Below are 18,520 nucleotides of genomic sequence, written 5' to 3' on the forward strand. Positions count from 1 at the left end.
ACACACACCACACCAACAATCACAGAAACACAACACACACCACACCAACAATCACAGAAACACAACACACACCACACCAACAATCACAGAAACACAACACACACACCACACCAACAATCACAGACACACAACACACACCACACCAACAATCCCAGAAACACAACACACACCACACCAACAATCACATAAACACAACACACACCACACCAACAATTACAGAAACACAACACACACCACACCAACAATCACAGAAACACAACACACACACCACACCAACAATCACAGAAACACAACACACACCACCCCACAACAATCACTGAAACACAACACACACCACACCAACAATCACAGACACATAACACAAACCACACCAACAATCATAGAAACACAACACACACCACACCAACAATCACACAAACACAACACACACCACACCAACAATCACAGAAACACAACACACACCACACCAACAATCACGGAAACACAACACACACCACGCCAACAATCACAGAAACACAACACACACCACACCAACAATCACAGACACACAACACACACCACACCAACAATCACAGACACACAACACACACCACACCAACAATCACAGAAACACAACACACACCACACCAACAATCACAGAAACACAACACACACCACACCAACAATCACAGACACACAACACACACCACACCAACAATCACAGAAACACAACACACACCACGCCAACAATCACAGAAACACAACACACACACCACACCAACAATCACAGAAACACAACACACACCACACCAACAATCACACAAACACAACACACACCACACCAACAATCACAGAAACATAACACACACACCACACCAACAATCACAGACACACAACACACACCACACCAACAATCACAGAAACACAACACACACCACACCAACAATCACAGAAACACAACACACCCCACACCAACAATCACAGAAACACAACACACACCACACCAACAATCACAGAAACACAACACACACCACACCAACAGTCACAGAAACACAACACACACCACACCAACAATCACAGAAACACAACACACACCACACCAACAATCACAGAAACACAACACACCACACCAACAATCACAGAAACACAACACACACACCACACCAACAATCACAGAAACACAACACACACCACACCAACAGTCACAGAAACACAACACACACCACGCCAACAATCACAGAAACACAACACACACACCACACCAACAATCACAGAAACACAACACACACCACACCAACAATCACACAAACACAACACACACCACACCAACAATCACAGAAACATAACACACACACCACACCAACAATCACAGACACACAACACACACCACACCAACAATCACAGAAACACAACACACACCACACCAACAATCACAGAAACACAACACACCCCACACCAACAATCACAGAAACACAACACACACCACACCAACAATCACAGAAACACAACACACACCACACCAACAGTCACAGAAACACAACACACACCACACCAACAATCACAGAAACACAACACACACCACACCAACAATCACAGAAACACAACACACCACACCAACAATCACAGAAACACAACACACACACCACACCAACAATCACAGAAACACAACACACACCACACCAACAGTCACAGAAACACAACACACACCACACCAACAATCACAGAAACACAACACACACACCACACCAACAATCACAGAAACACAACACACAGCACGCCAACAATCACAGAAACACAACACACACCAACAATCACAGAAACACAACACACACCACACCAACAATCACAGAAACACAACACACACCACACCAACAATCACAGAAACACAACACTCACCACGCCAACAATCACAGAAACACACCACAAACCACACCAACAATCACACAAACACAACACACACCACACCAACAATCACAGACACACAACACACACACCACACCAACAATCACAGACACACAACACACACCACACCAACAATCACAGAAACACAACACACACCACACCAACAATCACAGACACACAACACACACCACACCAACAATCACAGAAACACAACACACACCACATCAACAATCACAGAAACACAACACACACCACACCAACAATCACAGAAACACAACACACACCACACCAACAATCACAGAAACACACCACACCAACAATCACACAAACACAACACACACCACACCAACAATCACAGAAACACAACACACACACCACACCAACAATCACAGCCACACAACAGACACCACACCAACAATCATAGAAATGCAACACACACCACACCAACAATCACAGAAACACAACACACACCACACCAACAATCACAGAAACACAACACACCACGCCAACAATCACAGAAACACAACACACACACCACACCAACAATCACAGAAACACAACACACACCACACCAACAATCACAGAAACACAACACACATCACACCAACAATCACAGAAACACAACACACACCACACCAACAATCACACAAACACAACACACACCACACCAACAATCATAGACACACAACACACACCACACCAACAATCACAGAAACACAACACACACCACACCAACAATCACAGACACACAACACACACCACACCAACAATCACAGAAACACAACACACACCACGCCAACAATCACAGAAACACAACACACACACCACACCAACAATCACAGAAACACAACACACACCACACCAACAATCACACAAACACAACACACACCACACCAACAATCACAGAAACACAACACACACCAACAATCACAGAACCACAACACACACCACACCAACAATCACAGAAACACAACACACACACCACACCAACAATCACAGAAACACAACACACACCACACCAACAATCACAGAAACACAACACACACCACACCAACAATCACAGAAACACAACACACGCCACACCAACAATCACAGACACACAACACACACCAACAATCACAGACACACAACACACACCACTCCAACAATCACAGAAACACAACACACACCACACCAACAATCACAGAAACACAACACACACCACACCAACAATCAAAGAAACACAACACACACCACACCAACAATCACAGAAACACAACACACACCACACCAACAATCACACAAACACAACACACACCACACCAACAATCACAGAAACACAACACACACCAACAATCACAGAACCACAACACACACCACACCAACAATCACAGAAACACAACACACACACCACACCAACAATCACAGAAACACAACACACACCACACCAACAATCACAGAAACACAACACACACCACACCAACAATCACAGAAACACAACACACGCCACACCAACAATCACAGACACACAACACACACCAACAATCACAGACACACAACACACACCACTCCAACAATCACAGAAACACAACACACACCACACCAACAATCACAGAAACACAACACACACCACACCAACAATCAAAGAAACACAACACACACCACACCAACAATCACAGAAACACAACACACACCACACCAACAATCACAGACACACAACACACACCACACCAACAATCACAGACGCACAACACACACCACACCAACAATCACAGACACACAACACACACCACACCAACAATCACAGACGCACAACACACACCACACCAACAATCACAGAAACACAACACACACCACACCAACAATCACAGAAACACAACACACACCACACCAACAATCACAGAAACACAACACACACACCACACCAACAATCACAGACACACAACACACACCACACCAACAATCCCAGAAACACAACACACACCACACCAACAATCACATAAACACAACACACACCACACCAACAATTACAGAAACACAACACACACCACACCAACAATCACAGAAACACAACACACACACCACACCAACAATCACAGAAACACAACACACACCACCCCACAACAATCACTTAAACACAACACACACCACACCAACAATCACAGACACATAACACACACCACACCAACAATCATAGAAACACAACACACACCACACCAACAATCACAGAAACACAACACACACCACGCCAACAATCACAGAAACACAACACACACACCACACCAACAATCACAGAAACACAACACACACCACACCAACAATCACACAAACACAACACACACCACACCAACAATCACACAAACACAACACACACCACACCAACAATCACAGACACACAACACACACCACACCAACAATCACAGAAACACAACACACACCACGACAACAATCACAGAAACACAACACACACACCACACCAACAATCACAGAAACACACCACACCAACAATCACACAAACACACCACACGAACAATCACAGAAACACAACACACACACCACACCAACAATCACAGACACACAACACACACCACACCAACAATCACAGAAACACAACACACACCACATCAACAATCACAGAAACACAACACACACCACACCAACAATCACAGAAACACAACATACACCACACCAACAATCACAGAAACACACCACACCAACAATCACACAAACACAACACACACCACACCAACAATCACAGAAACACAACACACACACCACACCAACAATCACAGCCACACAACAGACACCACACCAACAATCATAGAAATGCAACACACACCACACCAACAATCACAGAAACACAACACACACCACACCAACAATCACAGAAACACAACACACCACGCCAACAATCACAGAAACACAACACACACACCACACCAACAATCACAGAAACACAACACACACCACACCAACAATCACAGAAACACAACACACATCACACCAACAATCACAGAAACACAACACACACCACACCAACAATCACACAAACACAACACACACCACACCAACAATCACAGACACACAACACACACCACACCAACAATCACAGAAACACAACACACACCACACCAACAATCACAGACACACAACACACACCACACCAACAATCACAGAAACACAACACACACCACGCCAACAATCACACAAACACAACACACACACCACACCAACAATCACAGAAACACAACACACACCACACCAACAATCACACAAACACAACACACACCACACCAACAATCACAGAAACACAACACACACCAACAATCACAGAACCACAACACACACCACACCAACAATCACAGAAACACAACACACACACCACACCAACAATCACAGAAACACAACACACACCACACCAACAATCACAGAAACACAACACACACCACACCAACAATCACAGAAACACAACACACGCCACACCAACAATCACAGACACACAACACACACCAACAATCACAGACACACAACACACACCACTCCAACAATCACAGAAACACAACACACACCACACCAACAATCACAGAAACACAACACACACCACACCAACAATCAAAGAAACACAACACACACCACACCAACAATCACAGAAACACAACACACACCACGCGAACAATCACAGAAAAACAACACACACCACACCAACAATCACAGAAAGACAACACACACCACACCAACAATCACAGAAAGACAACACACACCACACCAACAATCACAGACACACAACACACACCACACCAACAATTACAGAAATACAACACATACCACGCCAACAATCACAGAAACACAACACACACCACACCAACAATCACAGACACACAACACACAGCACACCAACAATTACAGAAATACAACACACACCACGCCAACAATCACAGAAACACAACACACACCACACCAACAATCACAGACACACAACACACACCACGCCAACAATCACAGAAACACAACACACACCACACCAACAATCATAGAAACACAACATACACACCACACCAACAATCACAGAAGCACAACACACACCACACCAACAATCACAGAAACACAACACACACCACACCAACAATCACAGAAATACAACACACACACCACACCAACAATCACAGACACACAACACACATCACACCAACAATCACACAAACACAACACACACCACACCAACAATCACAGACACACAACACACACCACACCAACAATCACAGAAACACAACACACACCACACCAACAATCACAGAAACACAACACACACCACACCAACAATTACAGAAACACAACACACACCACACCAACAATCACAGAAACACAACACACTCACCACACCAACAATCACAGAAACACAACACACACCACACCAACAGTCACAGAAACACAACACACACCACACCAACAATCACAGAAACACAACACACACCACACCAACAATCACAGAAACACAACACACTCACCACACCAACAATCACAGAAACACAACACACACCACACCAACAGTCACAGAAACACAACACACACCACACCAACAATCACAGAAACACAACACACACCACACCAACAATCACAGAAACACAACACACACACCACACCAACAATCACACAAACACAACACACACCACACCAACAATCACAGAAACACAACACACACACCACACCAACAATCACAGACACACAACACACACCACACCAACAATCACGGAAACACAACACACACCACGCCAACAATCACAGAAACACAACACACACCACACCAACAATCACAGACACACAACACACACCACACCAACAATCACAGACACACAACACACACCACACCAACAATCACAGAAACACAACACACACCACACCAACAATCACAGAAACACAACACACACCACACCAACAATCACAGAAACACAACACACACACCACACCAACAATCACAGACACACAACACACACCACACCAACAATCCCAGAAACACAACACACACCACACCAACAATCACATAAACACAACACACACCACACCAACAATTACAGAAACACAACACACACCACACCAACAATCACAGAAACACAACACACACACCACACCAACAATCACAGAAACACAACACACACCACCCCACAACAATCACTGAAACACAACACACACCACACCAACAATCACAGACACATAACACACACCACACCAACAATCATAGAAACACAACACACACCACACCAACAATCACACAAACACAACACACACCACACCAACAATCACAGAAACACAACACACACCACACCAACAATCACGGAAACACAACACACACCACGCCAACAATCACAGAAACACAACACACACCACACCAACAATCACAGAAACACAACACACACCAACAATCACAGAACCACAACACACACCACACCAACAATCACAGAAACACAACACACACACCACACCAACAATCACAGAAACACAACACACACACCACACCAACAATCACAGAAAAACAACACACCACGCCAACAAACACAGAAACACAACACACACACCACACCAACAATCACAGACACACAACACACACCACACCAACAATCACACAAACACAACACACACCACACCAACAATCACAGACACACAACACACACCACACCAACAATCACAGAAACACAACACACACCACGACAACAATCACAGAAACACAACACACACACACCACACCAACAATCACAGAAACACACCACACCAACAATCACACAAACACACCACACGAACAATCACAGAAACACAACACACACACCACACCAACAATCACAGAAACACAACACACACCACACCAACAATCACAGAAACACAACACACCCCACACCAACAATCACAGAAACACAACACACACCACACCAACAATCACAGAAACACAACACACACCACACCAACAGTCACAGAAACACAACACACACCACACCAACAATCACAGAAACACAACACACACCACACCAACAATCACAGAAACACAACACACCACACCAACAATCACAGAAACACAACACACACACCACACCAACAATCACAGAAACACAACACACACCACACCAACAGTCACAGAAACACAACACACACCACACCAACAATCACAGAAACACAACACACACACCACACCAACAATCACAGAAACACAACACACAGCACGCCAACAATCACAGAAACACAACACACACCAACAATCACAGAAACACAACACACACCACACCAACAATCACAGAAACACAACACACACCACACCAACAATCACAGAAACACAACACTCACCACGCCAACAATCACAGAAACACACCACAAACCACACCAACAATCACACAAACACAACACACACCACACCAACAATCACAGACACACAACACACACACCACACCAACAATCACAGACACACAACACACACCACACCAACAATCACAGAAACACAACACACACCACACCAACAATCACAGAAACACAACACACACCACGCCAACAATCACAGACACACAACACACACACCACACCAACAATCACAGAACCACAACACACACCACACCAACAATCACAGAAACACAACACACACACCACACCAACAATCACAGAAACACAACACACACACCACACCAACAATCACAGAAAAACAACACACCACGCCAACAAACACAGAAACACAACACACACACCACACCAACAATCACAGACACACAACACACACCACACCAACAATCACACAAACACAACACACACCACACCAACAATCACAGACACACAACACACACCACACCAACAATCACAGAAACACAACACACACCACGACAACAATCACAGAAACACAACACACACACACCACACCAACAATCACAGAAACACACCACACCAACAATCACACAAACACACCACACGAACAATCACAGAAACACAACACACACACCACACCAACAATCACAGAAACACAACACACACCACACCAACAATCACAGAAACACAACACACCCCACACCAACAATCACAGAAACACAACACACACCACACCAACAATCACAGAAACACAACACACACCACACCAACAGTCACAGAAACACAACACACACCACACCAACAATCACAGAAACACAACACACACCACACCAACAATCACAGAAACACAACACACCACACCAACAATCACAGAAACACAACACACACACCACACCAACAATCACAGAAACACAACACACACCACACCAACAGTCACAGAAACACAACACACACCACACCAACAATCACAGAAACACAACACACACACCACACCAACAATCACAGAAACACAACACACAGCACGCCAACAATCACAGAAACACAACACACACCAACAATCACAGAAACACAACACACACCACACCAACAATCACAGAAACACAACACACACCACACCAACAATCACAGAAACACAACACTCACCACGCCAACAATCACAGAAACACACCACAAACCACACCAACAATCACACAAACACAACACACACCACACCAACAATCACAGACACACAACACACACACCACACCAACAATCACAGACACACAACACACACCACACCAACAATCACAGAAACACAACACACACCACACCAACAATCACAGAAACACAACACACACCACGCCAACAATCACAGACACACAACACACACACCACACCAACAATCACAGAAACACAACACACACCACATCAACAATCACAGAAACACAACACACACCACACCAACAATCACAGAAACACAACACACACCAACAATCACAGAACCACAACACACACCACACCAACAATCACAGAAACACAACACACACACCACACCAACAATCACAGAAACACAACACACACACCACACCAACAATCACAGAAAAACAACACACCACGCCAACAAACACAGAAACACAACACACACACCACACCAACAATCACAGACACACAACACACACCACACCAACAATCACACAAACACAACACACACCACACCAACAATCACAGACACACAACACACACCACACCAACAATCACAGAAACACAACACACACCACGACAACAATCACAGAAACACAACACACACACACCACACCAACAATCACAGAAACACACCACACCAACAATCACACAAACACACCACACGAACAATCACAGAAACACAACACACACACCACACCAACAATCACAGACACACAACACACACCACACCAACAATCACAGAAACACAACACACACCACATCAACAATCACAGAAACACAACACACACCACACCAACAATCACAGAAACACAACACACACCACACCAACAATCACAGAAACACAACACACACCAACAATCACAGAACCACAACACACACCACACCAACAATCACAGAAACACAACACACACACCACACCAACAATCACAGAAACACAACACACACACCACACCAACAATCACAGAAAAACAACACACCACGCCAACAAACACAGAAACACAACACACACACCACACCAACAATCACAGACACACAACACACACCACACCAACAATCACACAAACACAACACACACCACACCAACAATCACAGACACACAACACACACCACACCAACAATCACAGAAACACAACACACACCACGACAACAATCACAGAAACACAACACACACACACCACACCAACAATCACAGAAACACACCACACCAACAATCACACAAACACACCACACGAACAATCACAGAAACACAACACACACCACACCAACAATCACAGACACACAACACACACCACACCAACAATCACAGAAACACAACACACACCACGCCAACAATCACAGAAACACAACACACACACCACACCAACAATCACAGAAACACAACACACACCACACCAACAATCACACAAACACAACACACACCACACCAACAATCACAGAAACACAACACACACCAACAATCACAGAACCACAACACACACCACACCAACAATCACAGAAACACAACACACACACCACACCAACAATCACAGAAACACAACACACACACCACACCAACAATCACAGAAAAACAACACACCACGCCAACAAACACAGAAACACAACACACCACGCCAACAAACACAGAAACACAACACACACACCACACCAACAATCACAGACACACAACACACACCACACCAACAATCACACAAACACAACACACACCACACCAACAATCACAGACACACAACACACACCACACCAACAATCACAGAAACACAACACACACCACGACAACAATCACAGAAACACAACACACACACACCACACCAACAATCACAGAAACACACCACACCAACAATCACACAAACACACCACACGAACAATCACAGAAACACAACACACACACCACACCAACAATCACAGACACACAACACACACCACACCAACAATCACAGAAACACAACACACACCACATCAACAATCACAGACACACAACACACACCACACCAACAATCACAGAAACACAACACACACCACGACAACAATCACAGAAACACAACACACACACACCACACCAACAATCACAGAAACACACCACACCAACAATCACACAAACACACCACACGAACAATCACAGAAACACAACACACACACCACACCAACAATCACAGACACACAACACACACCACACCAACAATCACAGAAACACAACACACACCACATCAACAATCACAGAAACACAACACACCAACAATCACAGAAACACAACACACACCACACCAACAATCACAGAAACACACCACACCAACAATCACACAAACACAACACACACCACACCAACAATCACAGAAACACAACACACACACCACACCAACAATCACAGCCACACAACAGACACCACACCAACAATCATAGAAATGCAACACACACCACACCAACAATCACAGAAACACAACACACACCACACCAACAATCACAGAAACACAACACACACCACGCCAACAATCACAGAAACACAACACACACACACACCACACCAACAATCACAGAAACACAACACACACCACACCAACAATCACAGAAACACAACACACACACACCACACCAACAATCACAGAAACACAACACTCACCACACCAACAATCACACAAACACAACACACACCACACCAACAATCACAGAAACACAACACACCACGCCAACAATCACAGAAACACAACACACACACCACACCAACAATCACAGACACACAACACACATCACACCAACAATCACAGAAACACAACACACACCACACCAACAATCACAGAAACACAACACACACCACACCAACAATCACAGAAACACAACACACACCCCACGCCAACAATCACAGAAACACAACACACACACCACGCCAACAATCACAGAAACACACCACACCAACAATCACACAATCACAGACACACACCACACCAACAATCACACAAACACAACACACACCACGCCACTCACGCAGAAAGCACTCGCTCGACAACAGCCAACGTTCGCCACCACGTGACGGAGACGTCACCACCAGCGCCTGTGCCAGGCTAGGTGCATTTCGAGCGCTCGTGAACGGCTGCGCGTTTAGTTTTCTCTTGCTTGGAAAATGGACGGCAGAATGTGTTTTTTTTTACCCCCTAAAGCGAGGAATTTCCGTGTGACAGAGGAGGAGGAGGAGGGAAGAGGAGGAGTGGGGGACGCAGGAGAGAGATGGGGAGGAGGAGATGGGGGGAGGGAGATTGGAATCCCCTCCCCCATGTTTTTGAAGCTATTGAGCCACCAATCTCCCCCCCCCCCCGATCCCTCCCTCCCCCCCGCTCGGCTCAGCTGTCGCCCAACCGGTTCGGCCGGCTCTGAGTGCAGCAGCTGTTTTTAAATTTAAAAAATCACCCGTCGTGTGTGTGTGTCTCTGCGTGTGTCTGTGTGTGTGTCTCTGCGTGTGTGTGTGTGTGTCTCTGCGTGTGTCTGTGTGTGTCTCTGCGTGTGTCTGTGTGTGTCTCTGCGTGTGTCTGTGTGTGTGTCTGTGTGTGTGTCTCTGCGTGTGTCTGTGTGTCTCTGCGTGTGTCTGTGTGTGTCTCTGCGTGTGTCTGTGTGTGCCTCTGCGTGTGTCTGTGTGTGTCTCTGCGTGTGTCTGTGTGTGTCTCTGCGTGTGTCTGTGTGTCTCTGCGTGTGTTTGTGTGTGTCTCTGCGTGTGTCTGTGTGTGTCGGCACGTGTTCCTGTGTGTGTGAGCGCGTGTGTCTGTGTGTGTGTCTCTGCGTGTGTCTGTGTGTGTGCCTCTGCGTGTGTCTGTGTGTGTCTCTGCGTGTGTCTGTGTGTGTCTCTGCGTGTGTCTGTGTGTGTGTCAGCGCGTGTGTCTGTGTGTGTCGGCACGTGTGTCTGTGTGTGTGAGCGCGTGCGTCAGCGCGTGTGTCAGCGCGTGTGTCTCTGTGTGAGCGCGTGTGTCTGTGTGTGTGAGCACGTGTGTCTGTCTGTGTCAGCGCGTGTGTCTGTGTGTGTGTGAGCGCGTGTGTCTGTGTGTGTGAGCACGTGTGTCTGTCTGTGTCAGCGCGTGTGTCTGTGTGTGTCAGCGCGTGTGTCTGTGTGTGTGTGTGAGCGCGTGTGTCTGTGTGTGTCAGCGCGTGTGTCTGTGTGTGTCAGCGAATGTGTCTGTGTGTGTCAGCGCGTGTGTCTGTGTGTGTGTGAGCGCGTGTGTCTGTCTGTGTCAGCGCGTGTGTCTGTGTCAGCGCGTGTGTCTGTGTGTGTGTGAGCGCGTGTCTGTGTGTGTCAGCGCGTGTGTCTGTGTGTCAGCGCGTGTGTCTGTGTGTGTCGGCACGTGTGTCTGTGTGTGTGTGAGCGTGTGTGTGTGAGCGTGTGTGTCTGTGTGTGTCAGCGCGTGTGTCTGTGTGTTTGTTGACGCGTGTGTCTGTGTGTGTGAGCGCGTGTGTCTGTGTGTGTCAGCGCGTGTGTCTGTGTGTGTGTTGACGCGTGTGTCTGTGTGTGTGAGCGCGTGTGTCTGTGTGTGTCAGCGCGTGTGTCTGTGTGTGTCGGCACGTGTGTCTGTGTGTGTGTGAGCGTGTGTGTGTGAGCGTGTGTGTCTGTGTGTGTCAGCGCGTGTGTCTGTGTGTGTGTTGACGCGTGTGTCTGTGTGTGTGAGCGCGTGTGTCTGTGTGTGTCAGCGCGTGTGTCTGTGTGTGTGTTGACGCGTGTGTCTGTGTGTGTGAGCGCGTGTGTCTGTGTGTGTCAGCGCGTGTGTCTGTGTGTGTCGGCACGTGTGTCTGTGTGTGTGTGTGAGCGCGTGTCTGTGTGTGTGTGAGCGCGTGTGTCTGTGTGTGAGCGCGTGTGTCTGTGTGTGTCGGCACGTGTGTCTGTGTGTGTGTCAGCACGTGTGTCTGTGTGTGTCAGCGTGTGTGTCTGTGTGTGTGTGAGCACGTGAGTCTGTGTGTGTGAGCACGTGTGTCTGTGTGTGTCGGCACGTGTGTCTGTGTGTGTCAGCGCGTGTGTCTGTGTGTGTCAGCGCGTGTGTCTGTGTGTGTCAGCACGTGTGTCTGTGAGCGCGTGTGTCTGTGTGTGTCAGCGCGTGTGTCTGTGTGTCAGCACGTGTGTCTGTGTGTGTCAGCGCGTGTGTCTGTGTGTGTCGGCACGTGTGTCTGTGTGTGTGTGAGCGTGTGTGTGTGAGCGTGTGTGTCTGTGTGTGTCAGCGCGTTTGTCTGTGTGTGTGTTGACGCGTGTGTCTGTGTGTGTGAGCGCGTGTGTCTGTGTGTGTGTTGACGCGTGTGTCTGTGTGTGTGAGCGCGTGTGTCTGTGTGTGTCAGCGCGTGTGTCTGTGTGTGTCGGCACGTGTGTCTGTGTGTGTGTGAGCGTGTGTGTGTGAGCGTGTGTGTCTGTGTGTGTCAGCGCGTGTGTCTGTGTGTGTGTTGACGCGTGTGTCTGTGTGTGTGAGCGCGTGTGTCTGTGTGTGTCAGCGCGTGTGTCTGTGTGTGTGTTGACGCGTGTGTCTGTGTGTGTGAGCGCGTGTGTCTGTGTGTGTCAGCGCGTGTGTCTGTGTGTGTCGGTACGTGTGTCTGTGTGTGTGTGAGCGCGTGTCTGTGTGTGTGTGTGAGCGCGTGTGTCTGTGTGTGTGTGAGCGCGTGTCTGTGTGTGTGTGTGAGCGCGTGTGTCTGTGTGTGAGCGCGTGTGTCTGTGTGTGTCGGCACGTGTGTCTGTGTGTGTGTCAGCACGTGTGTCTGTGTGTGTCAGCGTGTGTGTCTGTGTGTGTGAGCACGTGAGTCTGTGTGTGTGAGCACGTGTGTCTGTGTGTGTCGGCACGTGTGTCTGTGTGTGTCAGCGCGTGTGTCTGTGTGTATCAGCGCGTGTGTCTGTGTGTGTCAGCACGTGTGTCTGTGAGCGCGTGTGTCTGTGTGTGTCAGCGCGTGTGTCTGTGTGTCAGCACGTGTGTCTGTGTGTGTCAGCACGTGTGTCTGTGTGTGTCAGCGCGTGTGTCTGTGTGTGTCGGCACGTGTGTCTGTGTGTGTGTTGACGCGTGTGTCTGTGTGTGTGTGAGCGCGTGTGTCTGTGTGTGTTAGCGCATGTGTCTGTGTGTGTCAGCACATGTGTCTGTGTGTGTCAGCGCGTGTGTCTGTGTGTGTGTCAGCGCGTGTGTTTGTGTGTGTCAGCTTGTGTGTGTGTGAGCGCGTGTGCCCGTGTCTCTCTGTGTGTGGAGGAGCGGTGGCGTAGTGGTTAGCGCGCTACGCTGCGCTGCGATCCCGGCGCCCCGAGTTCGATTCCCGCTCACGGCCACCAGCACCCAGTGACGATTATCTGAACCGGTCCGGGGCCTCCCCGAGGTCGACTACCGAGTAGCTCGATGCGGCGTCGAATCATCGCCACGAGGGAGACAAAGGCGGCCTCGTGTGCCACGTCCCGCCCTTCATTGGTGCTCGCTAACGGCACTTTGTTCACAAAACACAAAGGGCTATGGAGGGAGCAGGGGATCTTCGTCTTTGTTCCGTGTGTGTAAGAGCACGCGTGTTGGTTGTGTGTCGTCGTGCACCTAGCCTGGCACGAGCTCCGCGAAGGGATCGTCACCGCCACCGAGCGGTTGTTTGTTGTTGTTGTTGCTGCGGGGAGAGGAGCGGTGGCGCAGTGGTTAGCGCACTGCGCAGCGAACCCCGGCGATGTCATCACCTCTTCTTGTTCCCGTCGCGCGGCTAACATCAGTGGCCTTAAATGAGTTTAAAGTACCTGGTGGCTGGGGGAAGACAAATGCGGCCCTGGCGCGGTGTCGCGAGCAGCACTTTGCCCCAGCAGGTCTCGAAGGCTATACGGGGGATCTTGTTCTTTGTGTGGTGCGCGTGGTCGATGTCTTTGTGCACGCGCGCGTGGTTGTGGGTGGGGGGGGAGCGGTGGCGCAGCGGTTAGCGCACTGCCTGCGCTACGAAGCCGGCCACGGCTGACGTCAGTGGCGAGTGGTGATAGCGAGATCCTAGCCAGAGCCTCGCTTAGGTCAACGCAGCATTGGGGGAGACAAAGGCGGACGGGTCCTCCTCCTCCCGGTCTTCGTTGCTCGCTAAAAGCACTTTGCCCCCCAAACAAGTTGGGGGGGGGGCATCTTAATCTCTGTGTGGTTTTGTGTTTTTGGTGCCGTGCCATGAACCTACCAGCGATCGAGCACTTCGCGTGCACCTAGCCTGGCACTAGGGCATTGGAGGGGACGTCACCCCCACCTCGCTCCGCTCTCTCAGTGGCGGCTGTTGTTGTCTGGGTGCGTGCGGGGAGCGGTGGCGCAGTGGTTAGCGCGCTGCGAACCCGGCGACCCGAGTTCGATTCCCGCTCACGGCCAACACCAAGTGACGATTACCTTGAACCGGTTCTGGGCCGCACCTAGGTCGACTCAGCCTCAAATGAGTACCCGGTGGGGTGTGTTAGTCACCGCTGGGGAGACAAAGGCGGCCGGGCGTGGTGTCGGCCACCCACCCCCTCGTGTGCCGTGCCGGTCCTCATAGGTGCTACTCGCGGACAGCACTTGTCCCAACAGTCTGTTTAGGATATACCGGGGATCTTTGTATTTGTCGTCTAAAAGGCAAAACTGTGGATTCATATTCTTGAGGTCTTTCGTTAAAGTCACGTCGATAGGTTCAAAGAAAATAACAAAAAAACTACGACGTTTCGATCGTCGTAGTTTTTTGTTATTTTTGTTATTTTCTTTGAACCTATCAACGTAATTTTACCGAAAGACCCAAGAATATGAATTCCTGCAGTCACGAAAGCTTTAAGTAAAAAAAAACTGGGGATCTTTGCCTTTCTTGTACGTGTGAGCACACGTGTCTTAGTGTGTTTGTCCTTGAGTGCTTTACGTCTTCTTTTGTGCACGAGTGTGTTGTGCGTGACCCTAGGTCGACTCAGCCTTAAAATGTGTACCTGTTCCGGTGTGTAAACACATCACACACCGGGGAGACAAACACCACAGCCACACTTCTCTCCCCCTTCATAATGCCCTGGCAGCCTACCATAGATGCTCGCTAACAGCACTTGCCCCCAAAATTCTGCGAAGGCTATACGGGGGATCTTTGTCTGTGCGTCGTGGCTGCCTTGAAATGTGTTCGCTCGCAGCACTTAAGTCTGTAAGATGAATAAACTCAACACATTGGTCCATAACACTGCCGACGTTTCGGGCCGTGGCCCTTCGTAACACCGACGAAGGGCCATCGAGTCTGTTATCTTTATCAGAATGTGTTATTTAGACTGGAGGGATCCGATGAGCTATGAAGCTCTTCATGTCCAGACATCCATTGCCATAAATGTCCCCTATGACATTGCGCGTTCTCTGTTACGGCCACACCACGGCGATCTTGACGAATGTGTTGATTTTGTTTGTGAGCTCTCCTCCTGCAACCACGCGGCAAGCAGTTAGCTCCAGCGGCACCGTATTACAGGCAGACCTCGCTTAACGCTCAACATGCGGGCAGGGAGGGATGGGAAGGGGGGCGCGCAAAGCGAGGTGTGCCTGTAGTCTGTAATACTAAGTGGTGGTGAGCTCTTGAACAGATACACGTGTCCACGTTGCTTCTTACACGTGCTAAGTTACCACCAAAGCTATATTGGGGATCACTTGCAATTAGCGTCACGCCGCAGCGATGTCGCTCGACATGAAATTATCAGTCGTCTGGGCGTCGCTCGTCTTCTAATTGGCACTATTTTGTGCACTTAAAAGTTGCGCACGTTTCGTTAAATGGTTCACGCGCGTGGTGGTGGTGGATGTCCCGCGTGGGGGGTGAACAACAATCCGGGGGGGGGGGCGGGGGGAGAGCGACTCCACGCTCCTACGCGTCTCGTGTCGGAGGGCGTCGCTATAGGGGGTAAGTCCTCGTTTAACGCGACGGTGGTGGTGTAGTAGTAGTAGATGCGTTCCTAAAAAAAATTCGCGTTAAGCGAAAAACGCATTGAGCAAAAAAACAACCAACCCCCCTCCCCAACCCCACGCCCCCCCGTAAATAACGTAACGATGAAGTTTGGCGAGATGACGATGTGTTACTACGCACACGCAGTGAGATGGCACAAATAACCGAGGGTGCACCGCCACCGCGTTGCTGTTTCAGCCTGCGTACTGTATCACGGAACCGCTCAGACGTGCAGCTCCAAAAAGTTGTAATGGTGCCCATTTTGCATTATATTGGGGCGCGT

The 18,520-nt window shown here is 48.4% G+C and overlaps 1 long non-coding RNA gene across 1 annotated transcript in view; it reads right to left on the bottom strand.

Moving 5' to 3' along the window:
• The window catches only part of LOC142929719 (uncharacterized), a 35,273-nt gene extending 18,837 nt beyond the window's left edge, over positions 1-16,436 (bottom strand). The window contains exon 1 of the long non-coding RNA XR_012945875.1: positions 16,082-16,436. This is a non-coding gene — a long non-coding RNA (uncharacterized LOC142929719). The remainder of the gene's footprint in view (positions 1-16,081) is intronic.
• Between the last annotated feature and the right edge of the window lie 2,084 nt (positions 16,437-18,520).

The sequence above is a fragment of the Petromyzon marinus genome, chromosome 33 (assembly GCF_048934315.1).
Source record: "Petromyzon marinus isolate PM22_M1 ecotype Great Lakes invasive population chromosome 33, UKy_Petmar_22M1.pri1.0, whole genome shotgun sequence".
NCBI classification, from domain to species: domain Eukaryota; kingdom Metazoa; phylum Chordata; class Hyperoartia; order Petromyzontiformes; family Petromyzontidae; genus Petromyzon; species Petromyzon marinus.